This window comes from Canis lupus, chromosome 7 (assembly GCF_003254725.2).
Source record: "Canis lupus dingo isolate Sandy chromosome 7, ASM325472v2, whole genome shotgun sequence".
Classification (NCBI taxonomy): Eukaryota; Metazoa; Chordata; class Mammalia; order Carnivora; family Canidae; genus Canis; species Canis lupus.
The window spans coordinates 46,290,907-46,303,150 of NC_064249.1; the positions used below are offsets into that span (position 1 = coordinate 46,290,907).

The following is a 12,244-nucleotide window of genomic DNA, read 5'->3' on the forward strand; positions in this document are numbered from 1 at the left end:
TTGCGTGTTCCTGGCACACTTGAAAAAGTTAGTTGACCATATATGCATAGGTTTATATCTGAGCTCTCTATTCTACAATAAATAAATGGAGCTACATTAAACCAAAGAGCTTCTTCACAGAAAAGAAAACAGTATGTCGAAAAGATGACCTACAAAATGGGAGAAAATATTTGCGAAACATACATCTGATAATCTGATCCAAAATACATAAAGAACTCATAAAACTCAATAGCCAAAACAAACAAACAACAAACAAGCTCCACCTAACCTCATTAAAAATGGACAAAGGACCTGAAAGACATTTTTCCAAAGAAGACATGCAAATGGTCAATAGGTATATTAGAAGGTTTTCAATATCACTAATCATCAGGGAAATGCAAATCAAGACCACAATGAGACATCACCTCACACCTATCAGGATGGTTGTTGTCAAAAATACAAGAGTAACAGGTGTTTGGCAAGAATGTGGATGTGGAGACCGTTGAGAATATAACACGGAGCAGCCATTATGGAGAGTGGTTCCTCAGAGCAGTTCCTCAAAAAATTAAAAATTGAACTACCATATGATCCAGTAATCCCACTCTAGGGTATATATACAAAGGAATTTAAATCAATATCCACAAGAAAGATCTTCACACTCATGTTTGTTACAGCATTATTCACAATAGCCAAGATATGTAAATGATGTAAGTGTCCTTCAATGGATGAATGGATAAAGAACATGTGAAATATGTGGACAGATATAATGGAATATTGTTTAGCAATAAAAAAGATGGAAACCCTGCCATGTGAGACAATGGGGATGAATCTTGAAGGCATTAATAGTGACAGAAATAAGAAAGAGAATGCCAAGTACTATATGGTATCATTTATGTATACTCTAAACAAAATACGAAAAATCCCCCAAAACCTGATTTTGCAGAAACAGAGTAGAATGGTCACTGCCAGGGGTTAGGGAAAGAGGGAAATGGGAAGATGTAGGTCAAAGGGCACACATTTTCAGTTATAAAAGGAATAACTTGAGGCTCTAATGTACAGCATGGTGACTAGAGTTAATAATATATACAGTATTGTATACTTGAAAGTTGTTGGGGGAAAATTAAGCATTCTCTCCTCACAGTTACCTATTTGAACTAAGTGGGATAATAGCTGTGTTCATTAGCTCGATCTTGGTAGTCATTCTATAATGTATATGTGTATCAAATCATCATGTTTGTATAATTTAAATATATACAGTTATATTTATCAAGTATTCCTCATGTTCACAAAAATACTAATGGTTGCTTTGCATTTTAATATATATTATATAGTCCCAGTCTCAACTGTTGCTCAGAATTTGACTTACTTCCAGAATTTGCCTCCTGTACTAAAAATTATGGCCATTATACCATCATTATATATTGATAACAATATGAGGATATAGACAGAAGTTCTGAAACATTTTTTCCTGCTTCTTGGGCCAGATGACATTGCCAGGAAGCATGCTCCACTGCTTTCTTCATTTATAAACTTAGAATGCAGCTGAAATATGTTGGTGAGGAAGGTGGTGCTGGTGTCCAGACTGTTGAGTAACTTTTGGCTCCACTGGCCCCCGTGTGAACCAGGCTCCCCTTTACAGTTATAAAGATTGTGTTCGCACAAAATCTCCCAAGCCAAGGATGCAAATGGGACTAGAAATGTGCCTGAAGTCTAATCACTGAGACATAAACCTTGATATAAGACTGGGTCAACAAAGAGGAAAGTGTGCCTTTTAGAAATTAGATGAGGGGGTACTTTTTGAATTTAAACTAGGCACTATACCTACCAGCTGTTGTCCTGAGGGTGGCCTTTGACAAGTGACATAATCACTCTGTGCCTGTTTCCTCGGTGTAAGGACTAAATGAATTAATGTATGTGAGATACTTAAAACTAATATTGAAACACCATTTTTTGGTTGGCTGATTCAACAGCTCTCTTTCAGCTCCTGCTGTGCCCTAGCTGCCTTATGGCTAGCAGTAGCCTGTCAAGTTTTTCTCAGGGTATTATAAGGCAAAGTCATTGGGTTCTTGGGCATACTCTTTAAAATGGAAAGGCTTGACTGCCATGATCCTCCCTTTGTCCTTCCCCTTCTTCCTGCCTGGGATGGGGATGTGATGCTGGAGGTGCTGCATATATCCTATAGTCCAGTGGATGAAAACTACATGCTAGGCTGGGAGCTGGGAAAATAGAAGATCTCCTTCTATTTAAAGGTATGATTAAGACACAAAAGCATCCTTGGGAGGTCTGATCCTTGGGATTTCAGTGAAACAAATATACTTATGCCTTCCATGGTTCAGACACATTAGTGGGGTTTTCTGTTTCTTACAGCTAAATATATTCATGACAGGTACACCTATACTACTAATTATTATTAATATTATTATTTTCTGTGAGAAAAAGGGAAACACCATCCTGTGTAAGCAACCTCCAGAGGCCGAGGTAGGTAATTTCCTTTTGGTTATATCTACTTTACAGGTGAAGAGACTAGGCAAATTAAATTGCCCATATTTCACAGCTTGTAACCAATAAAGAGAGAATTCATATCCATACACCTGCCAGCAGATTTGTTGCTTTTCTGTTATTATATGCTGTTGCCAAGTTTCCATCATGTGGTTGCCCTTTAAAAATATCATCTAATTGTCCTAAATTTAAACCATTATGGTTTATGTCAGCTATGCTATTGAGAAACAGTTGAACCTTGAAGGTATCATGTAACATGTAAGTACGTATCCTCATTATGTAGCATCTGCATATTCAATCCAGGATCATTTTAATGCTTTACATAACAGTATAAAATTATTGAACAGCACAGGGCCAAACTCTTGGCCTTAAGACACATGATTAAATCATACCATAGTTAAATTGTATTTCACATTCAGAGATTTCCCCTGCACCACCAGATAGCAATGGATTATTCATCACTTGTTAACTACTGTTATTAGAGTAATAATAGCAAATGTTTTCTTTCTGCACTTTCAATGGGCCATGCACTTTTTAAGTGTTTATATGTACCATTTAATTGAATCTTCACAGAAAATCATGAAATGAACCCTATCATTTTTTTTTTCATTTGAGAAAACAGAGAGATGGAGACAATAGATATATTTCTCCAGGTAAGTAGTAGATTAGGTTATAATGCAGGCATGTTCTGAATAGTTCTCAATGTTTATAGAGGGGAGCATATTATGCTGGAAGAGAGCACATGGTACTTCATCCCTTTCTGAATGACTTCTTTTAGCAGGGAGGCCTCCTGAGATGATATTAATATACTTAGGTCCTAGGCGATCCTTGAGTGGCTCAGTGTTTTAGTACCTGCCTTTGCCCAGGGCATGATCCTGGAGTCCTGGGATTGAGTACCGCATTGGGCTTCCTGCATGGAGCCTGCTTCTCCCTCTGCCGGTGTCTCTGCCTCTCTCTCTCTCTCTCTCTCTCTCTCTCTCTCATTATCTGTGTGTGTGTGTGTGTCTCTCAATAAATAAACAAATTCTTTAAAAAATAAATACTTAGGTCCTGAGGCTGAGCCAAGAGTTTCTTTTTGACATGTAGGGTGTATAGTACCAAAGTTCTGATATCAGATATTGGGAGGCCTTGGAGAGGGCATGTGCAAAACTTACCTTGGAGAAAAAGAAGCTCTACATAAGCAGCCCTGAGCATCAGCAGCATATGCAGGAAGCTTCTGGGGATCTGATTCACAAACTCCTGCCATCACATATGCACATCCCTGGTCTCTGCCTTCTTCCCATTGCTATGGGTATCCTTTCATGTTTCTAACAAGGGCATCAACCCAGCATCTCTTTTCTCTCTCTTTTTAGCAGCTTTATTGAATAATAATTCATACCACACAGTTCACCTATTTAAAATGTATAATTCAGTGTTTCTTATTATGTTTACAAATATGTACAGCCATCATCACATCAATTTTAGAACATCCAGTTTAGAACATCGCTACAAAAATAAACTCTGTACCCTATAACTATTATCTACCCTGCCTTCTCATTCAAAGCAATCACTAATCTACTTTCTGTCTCTATTTTTCTATTCTGGACATTTCATATAAATGGACTCCTATGATAAGTGGTCTTATTTTGGTATTAGGGTATTACTAGCCTCAGAATGATTTGGGAAGTGTTCTTTCTACTTTTTGGAAGAATTTATGTAGAACTGGTATTAATTATTTATATGTTACAATTCACCAGCAAAGCAATTTGAACCTGAACTTTTCTTAGTAGGTAGTTTTGAGATTACTAATCAAATTATTTTATTTGGTATATGTCATGATGGTTCATCTTATGTGTCAGTTTTCCTGGGCTTATGGGATGCCCAGCTATTTGGTCAATTTTATTTTGAGTATTTCTGTGAAGGTGTTATTGAATGACATTTAAGTTGGCAAACTGAGTAAAATGTACTGTCTTTTCTAATGAGTTGAGTGGGCTCCATTCAATCATTTGAAAGTCTGAACAGAACTTAGGCTGACCCTTCACTGAGTAAGAAAGAATTCTTCCTGCCTGACAGACTTTGAACTTGAACATTGTTTTTTGCTTTCTTGCCATAAACCTAAACTGAAACATGAACTCCTTCTAGGGTCTAGCCTTGGAACTGGAACTATGCCAAATGCTCACTTAGACTGGAACAAAACCATTAGCTTTGCTGACTCTCCAGCTTGCTGACTCACTCTTCAGATCTTGGGACTTGTCAGCCTCCACAACAATGGGAGCCAATTTCTTATTATAAATCTATTTCTCCTCATATAGATATAATCTAATCAGAATATATGTATGTATATATACATATACACATGCACATATATTTCTCAGTTGCATGTAGAATATATCTGATATATTCTCAGTTGCACATAGGATATACTTTGTAAGGTAAGTCAACTCAGAACAAATCTGTCTTTTTATCTATAAATGTCTTTCTTTCACCTTCATATTTGAAAGATAGTTTTGGTGGATATAGGTTTTTGTTGTAGTTTGTGGTGGTGGTGTGTAGCACTTTGAATATCTTATCCCACTGCCTTCTAGTGTTGTTTTTTTTTTCCCAAAAGTTTTATTTTTTTATTTTAGAAAGAGTGAGAGTGAGAAGGGGGAAGGGCAGAGGGTGAGGAACAGAATCTCAAGCAGACTCCCTCACTAAGCATGGAGTCCATTACCCAGCTCAATCTTACAACCCTGAGATCATGACCTGAGCTGAAACCAAGAGTCAACATTCAACCAATTGAGCCACCTAGGTACCCCTGGTATTTTTTGTTTTTGAACAAGATGTCAGCTGCTAATCCTACTGGAGCTCCCTTGTGAATGATAAGTCCTTTTTATCTTACTGCTTTCAAGATTTTCTCCTTGCCTTTGGCTTTCAGGAATTTTGTGATGATGGGTCTGTTTCTGTATGTCCTACTTGGTATTTTATCCTACTTGGAATTTATTGAGCTTACCAGATAAGGTGTTTACCTTAAAATTTGATTTGAGAATTTTTAACTATTATTTCATTGAATGCTTATTTTGCCTCTTCTCTCTTCCTCCTTCTAATACTCCCGATATGTGTATTTTGTTGTGTTTCTAGATGTTCAACATTTCTCTGAGATGTTTCATTTTTCTTTACTCTTTTCCTCTCCATTATTTGGATTAACTAGTCTATCTTCAAGTTTGCTTATTCTTTTTTATGCTGGTTCAGATGTGTTGTTATGACCCTCTAGTGAAATTTTCATTTAGTTTATATGCTTTTCACTTCTAGAATTGCCACTTGGTTCTTACAGTTTCTGTCTCTTTACTGATATTCTGAATTTGCTATGACATTGTTTTCATATCTTCATTTTTTTAAAACTGTGGTTTTCTTTTTTTTTTTTTTTTTAAGATTTTATTTATTTATTCATGATAGTCACAGAGAGAGAGAGGCAGAGACACAGGCAGAGGGAGAAGCAGGCTCCATGCACCGGGAGCCCGATGTGGGATTCGATCCCGGGTCTCCAGGATCGCGCCCTGGGCCAAAGGGAGGCGCCAAACCGCTGCGCCACCCAGGGATCCCTAAAACTGTGGTTTTCTTTAGGTTTTTTAATTATATTTATAATGGCTACTTTGAAGTTTGTGGATTTTTTTTTTCCTCCCATTGAATCAAACATCTGATCACTCTCACAGTTTCTATTGCTTCCTTTTTGCATTGGATGGGCTATACATTCCACTTTTTTTTTTTTTTTGCATATTTTCTAATGTTTGGTTGGGAACTGAACATTTTAGATAATACATTGCAGCATCAGTGGGTACTGGACTTTCCATCTAGGACTTGCTACTTGCTTATTTATTTGTTTAATGACTGGTAAATATCTTCTTTATCTTAGTTATTTTTCTCTCCCACTAGAATACATACCATCTGAGAACTAAGATTTCTGTCTTATTCTTTATTGCTACAGATGCAGTACCTAAAACAATGGTTGGCATGTTGTAGATACCACAATGAGACTGAATACCATGGAAGCTATAACATGTCAATCCTAGAAAATGGACCCACTTCTCATAACTGGGATTTGGAGGTCCCTATAGCTCATTTTTAATTGGAGTATGCCTTAACTACTAGGAATGCTCCTCTTTTTTTTCTCCTCCTCTTTGCTTCTTCCCCCTCCTTACTTTATTTCATTTGTTTTTTTTTTCTCTGCTGTACATGCTATTTTTTCTTAACATTAATTTTTAGACTTTTATCCAGAAAAAAATTTCTTCCCACTCTGTGGGAAGACCCTGACCCTGTTGAGTCACATATTAAAAAATCTGAGAAGACTTTTCATGGTTTCTCCTTCAATCTTTTAAGAAAATCTCCACCCTTTGCACAGAACACTAGGGAAAACATCATTTAGTATTATATTTTCATCCTTTTTTATATTTTATCTATTTTTTACATTTCTCTGGATAAATAAATGAAACCCCTACCTGGGATTATATATTCTTTAAAGATTCTTATCTAGATCTTCAGGTTCCCAGGACTCCTGGTTTCTTCTGATGGATGGCATAATTTTCAAGAGACATCAGGAATGGCAGATTAGGTATATTAATGAAACTTGGCAAGCTTTTTGTCACATTTCATGTTCATTTTGTAGAAAAAAAATTTTAATTACCTAAGTCAGTAGAAATGTACTGGAGTTTATGATGCTATATTTAATTTTATTTTAGTCAGATTAATTTCCTCTTTAGAACTATCACAATAGGACAGGGAGAGAGTTTAATGTTTTGACAGACAGAAAGAAAGAAGGGTAAGTTTTGAGTAAGCAGCCTTATTAGGGGGCTGAGAGGAGGATGCTGGCAGGGTGGAATCCCTGCAGTTTGGGCCTTGAGCTTGTGCAGACAAATAGGCTATTGAGTCATACAGTACATCAACTGAGATGGAAGGGAAGAAGAACTAATAAAGAAACTGCACGGTTTCAACAAGAGCCATCACTGGTCTGTGCATTCTCTTACAAACACACTTTTCCACAAAACCCAAAGGGGCCATTACATAGGGTTAAATCAATTATAATCTTTTATTTGTCATGCAGTTTACACACGCATGCAGTGATTGGGTTGACTGTGCCAATGGCATCTTCACAAATGGTGAAATAATAGGCAGTGAAATAATAAGCTGTAAGCTCTCTCTTTGTCACATTTGTAGCATTGTTTATCACATCTGTGTTTTTTTTTAGCAGTGTGATGATCAATTATTCATGACAGATTGATAGGAATTTCATAGTAATCTCGCTCAGAGATGAAATCACCCTGTCCATTGAGGTGCCCATAGACTCTGCATCACTAGAGTAATAAGTCACTGTTAAGCACCCACCCGCTCTGGGCATTTCTCTTCATCTTATTTGTCCAGACTTTTAAAAATTACTGCAGAAGAATTCTGTAATAGTCACTAAGGCAGATTACACAGTAGTCACCTTGCCATACTTAATAAGTGACCCCACTGCTAGATTCCAGAAAATAAATATAAAGTAATGGATATTTAGAGGAGAGAGAGAGAAACAAACTGGAAGTCCTCAGAATTATTGTTATTTTTTTAAAGGGTGTAAATGTCATTTAATTGCCCTGTTCTCAATTGGTTGGTCAGGGATGAGATGGGGATAGGGGAGAGGTCAGAATTCCATCTCTAAAGAGGCAGGGACTAGCTCAAATTCATAGTTGATGGATGTCTAATGTGCCAGTGGAAATAAAGCTGATTTAAGGGAAGACAATGAGGTCTGGTAGAGTTCAGGGTAATTCTTCAGGGATCAGGAGAATCATCCTCACTGCTAAATTAAATTGAGGTCAGAAACAACCCTGGTGATAAGGGTAAGGAGCAACACCTTATTCTGCAGGAATAAGCTTGAAGCATTTTTAAATTTCTGGTTTGTCCTTATGGTTCCCTTATTCATTTGGTATAAAATCTGCCATCTCCAAACTGACCATGGTAACTATTTAAGCCTTTATTCCCTAACACTTTTTTTTTTTTAAATCTCAGGTTTGACATTGTAGTTGTCTTTAAGCAAATCTTTTTTTTGTAATAAACACCAAAACTTGAGGCTAAATTTCTTCTTATTTTTTCCTAATATGCTATGGCTGCATTTCTAGAATTTCTGGTACATGAGCTCTTCAGTGCTTTGGGGAAGGGCTGGCCTTGGGTAATTGTAAAGTTGACAGAGCTGTTTTGGATATTGACTCTTTTGTTTTCATATTTCAACCTTGTTCATACTGTGTATTGGGGGAACCTAGAGCCATTCTATTCCACAATCAAAAAACTTCTCAGATATTTTTGTTTCTATTAAGGTCTAATAACACAATTGTCCAATTTCCAAGTTATAAGGCATCATAAGGCCCATTATTTCATGATGGTCATATTAATAACAACATAGTTTCTTTTCTCCCCTGGCAGATTTTTCATTTAAATACCTAACTGATAAAACTCTCACAAGGGAATTTTTAGTTCATAAAAGTTGGGGGAGGGTTACTTTTTATGTGGGGTCTCCTGAGGCCTTTTCAACAATACCACACAGACAGTTACCTGATAACAAGTAGGATTGATGAGGGAATAAAACCTCTTGGCCTCAAATGAAAACAAAACAAAACAAAACAAAAAAACAAAAAAACAAAAAACCAAAAACCATCAGATTATCTGTTTCTGCATTTTGTTTTTTACTAATTGAAAGTCATCCCTCCAGGAATTCTTTCTCTGAGCTTTAGGAGAAATTTCCAGACTGATTCCTGTCCTGCAACATCTCATAAACTCAGTGATGTACCTTAGAGTGTGTTTTCCCAGGAATGCAAAAAGGTTGTATCTGGCATTTCGATTTCAGTCCAGTTTGCAATGACCTCTTTGAGTGATGTGTTGGAATAGAGTATCATGGTATAGCAGGAAAGGAGGTGAGTAGAGAAAAAAGAGAGCAAATTTTGATTCTTTTATAACTTAGTCACAGGATGGTTTTGGCCTCAGAGTGAAAGTGTGAATAATTAAATTAAGTTTCTTATAACATCAGATGACTTGAAGACTTAATGGCTTCTTGATTCACTGTGGAAGTCTGTCACCACTTAATAAAATAAAGAGGTTTGAACACTACAGTGGAAAATAAAGATATTTTAAAGAACATGGATTAAGGTTGATAGTTGATTCACATAATCTCATCTAGTCCAAGGCAACTAACATTGTAATAACAATAATATTCTTTGAATAAATAGCATGAGGTGATATGTTCTATATTGATGATTTGATACTGCCCCTGCAGAGTTCTAAGGAAGCTGAAATAATTTGAAATAGTATTTTATTTTCTGCCTGTATTATTGAATAATACTGTCTTTGAAAGCTCACAGTCACAAATAATTGGCAAATTATGAAAGTGCTGTCACTGTGGGTGTACTAATAAATGTGTATGTGTGTGTGTGTGTGTGTGTGTATAACAACTTTACACCTCATATTATAAACGCCTGGGCTGGGAATCTGGGTGGCTCAGTGGTTGAGCATCTGCCTTCAGCTCAGGGCGTGATCCTGGGATCTAGTCCCACATCGGGCTCCCTGTGGGGAGACTGCTTCTCCCTCTGCCTGTGTCTCTGCCTCTTCTCTGTATCTCTCATGAATAAATTAATAAAATCTTTAAAAACTCCAGAATTCCTGGGCTATTTAGATTCTGAGGATAAAACTGAAGTTAGATTAGTGATCATAAATGTCTAAAAATTAAATGAGAAAGGGTTTTAATTGCATTGTGGTAATTTTAAATCTGAACCTATGTGTATTTCCCTTGTATAAAAATCATTTTCTACTATATTTAGGTATTTTAATAATTTTTTGAAATATAATTGAAGAGTATGATAAACTCTCTTTTATAGATTGACTTTTCAAACCATGTGGCTAAGATACCAGTGATCATTTGGAGATCATATTTGACTTGCAAATCGAAATATACAAAATGATAATTAAAATATTCCATTAGAATTTTTTACAAAACAGTAAAATCTACCAAAAAGATCTGTCAATTAAAATATATACTTAATTTTATCTTTTAGATCTATAACACAATTATTAAACATCTACTTAAGTAAATTAAAATACTGCATTAAAGGAAGAACGAAGGGGAGTGAAGTTGCAGAAGGAATAAGTTCAAGTAACTATAAAGGGAAATAAGTTGAAATGAAGGATCAAGCTACTAAGGAAGATTATCTTCCTTGGTGTCTGTAGAGAAAGTTTTAAGAAAAAAAATTACCAATGTCATTCTGGAGACATATACAGATATTCAAATTTTTTTTTCCAGCTTAAGAATTCCATAATCTCAGAATTAAAAAAAAATTATTCTGAAAAATGCATTTGAGAATAACATAATGATCTTACATAGTAACTGAATTTATAGTATGTACTATTTCATCAGAATTGAGTATCATAATCCTACTGAGTTTTATAAACAGGGATTAATTTGTGTATTTTTACAAGTGAGCATTTTAACCATATGAGTGGCAGAACCAAAGTAGACCTTCCATAGCAGATATACCAGGGCAATTTTCAATGTCCTACCTTGGTCCAGTCACATTATGATGTGTATGATCCCAGCCTGGTGAAAGCAATGGTGACAATTCCATACTGGCTTAATTTAGATATCCCTGAACTTCACAAAATAGTTAACTCTTCTACAAAGTGGATCAGACTCTATTTCCAACATACCTGAAATCTTTTAGGATGTTTCTGCCAAAATCAAAACAATATTTAAGAATCTTCCATCAGGTTTGTGTGAAATATCAAAGCATTGATATGATTCTATTTCTGTCATCATCATGGGCCAGAAAACAACTACTCATTTTCTTCACCTCTCCCTTCGTGCCTGCTGACTGAGCAGTGAGAACTAAGTGTGAAAAAGCCATAAACTGCAGAGGGAGGTTGCTTCCACACACCTCATTAGGCCTTTAACACATTTGACTTTGTCTTTCCCCGGCACAGTGAATATTATAATTGGAAGCATTTGGGTACTTCGTATTTTTCTTCAAAGGTGTAATTGGGTAACCAAGGAGTTGTCACTTTCTGGACATTGCCAGCCTGGCCATCTGTCTTTGGAGCTTCAGTTTACTGGTCATTTCTTTAAGAGGTTTTGACTCATGGAATGTTCCATGTTTAAAGGGCTCACTGGTTTTTTGTTTAATCTCTCTTATTTTACAGATGAAAAAATTAAGGCTAGGAAGATATAATGTCTTACATATGAACACACAATTACTGGATTTTTATCTCAAGGTGCCTGGCTCTAGGTTTACTTATCTTTACACAGTACCTATCTTTAATATATCCATAATCCTTTTATTTTTTTTCCTAACTAGACACCTTCATGAGCCTAACAGTTAAATTATTCCATTTAACATTTATGTATAATGTATACCTTTTAGATATGGAATGCAATACAAGAAAGAAAACCAAACTGCTAAAGGAAAGCTCCTGGCTGTGGCTTCAGGAAATCGGTCCTTGTCCTGCACCATAGTTTTATAACTATTATGGGTAAGAGAAAATGGGGTAAAATAATTGGAGAGTACAAGAAAATTTTAGTTTAGACATCATCCCCTTGAGTGTTTCTCTTCTATATGACTGTGTTGGAGCAATGGAAAGAAACCTATACTCAGACCAAGAAGTGTAATGTGCTCAACTTGCTACATGGCTAACTGAAAAAAGACATTCAGCCTCATTGGTTCTTGGTTATTATTATGTAGCATCTCATCAAATTTCAGTGTGTTCATAGCTTAGACAACAACAGGCAAATAGTCAAGTG

The 12,244-nt window shown here is 36.0% G+C and overlaps 1 long non-coding RNA gene across 1 annotated transcript in view; it reads right to left on the reverse strand.

Annotated features, from left to right (window-relative positions):
* The window catches only part of LOC112647809 (uncharacterized), a 35,316-nt gene extending 23,771 nt beyond the window's left edge, over positions 1–11,545 (reverse strand). Inside the window, exon 1 of the long non-coding RNA XR_007412057.1 lies at positions 11,158–11,545. This is a non-coding gene — a long non-coding RNA (uncharacterized LOC112647809). The remainder of the gene's footprint in view (positions 1–11,157) is intronic.
* Between the last annotated feature and the right edge of the window lie 699 nt (positions 11,546–12,244).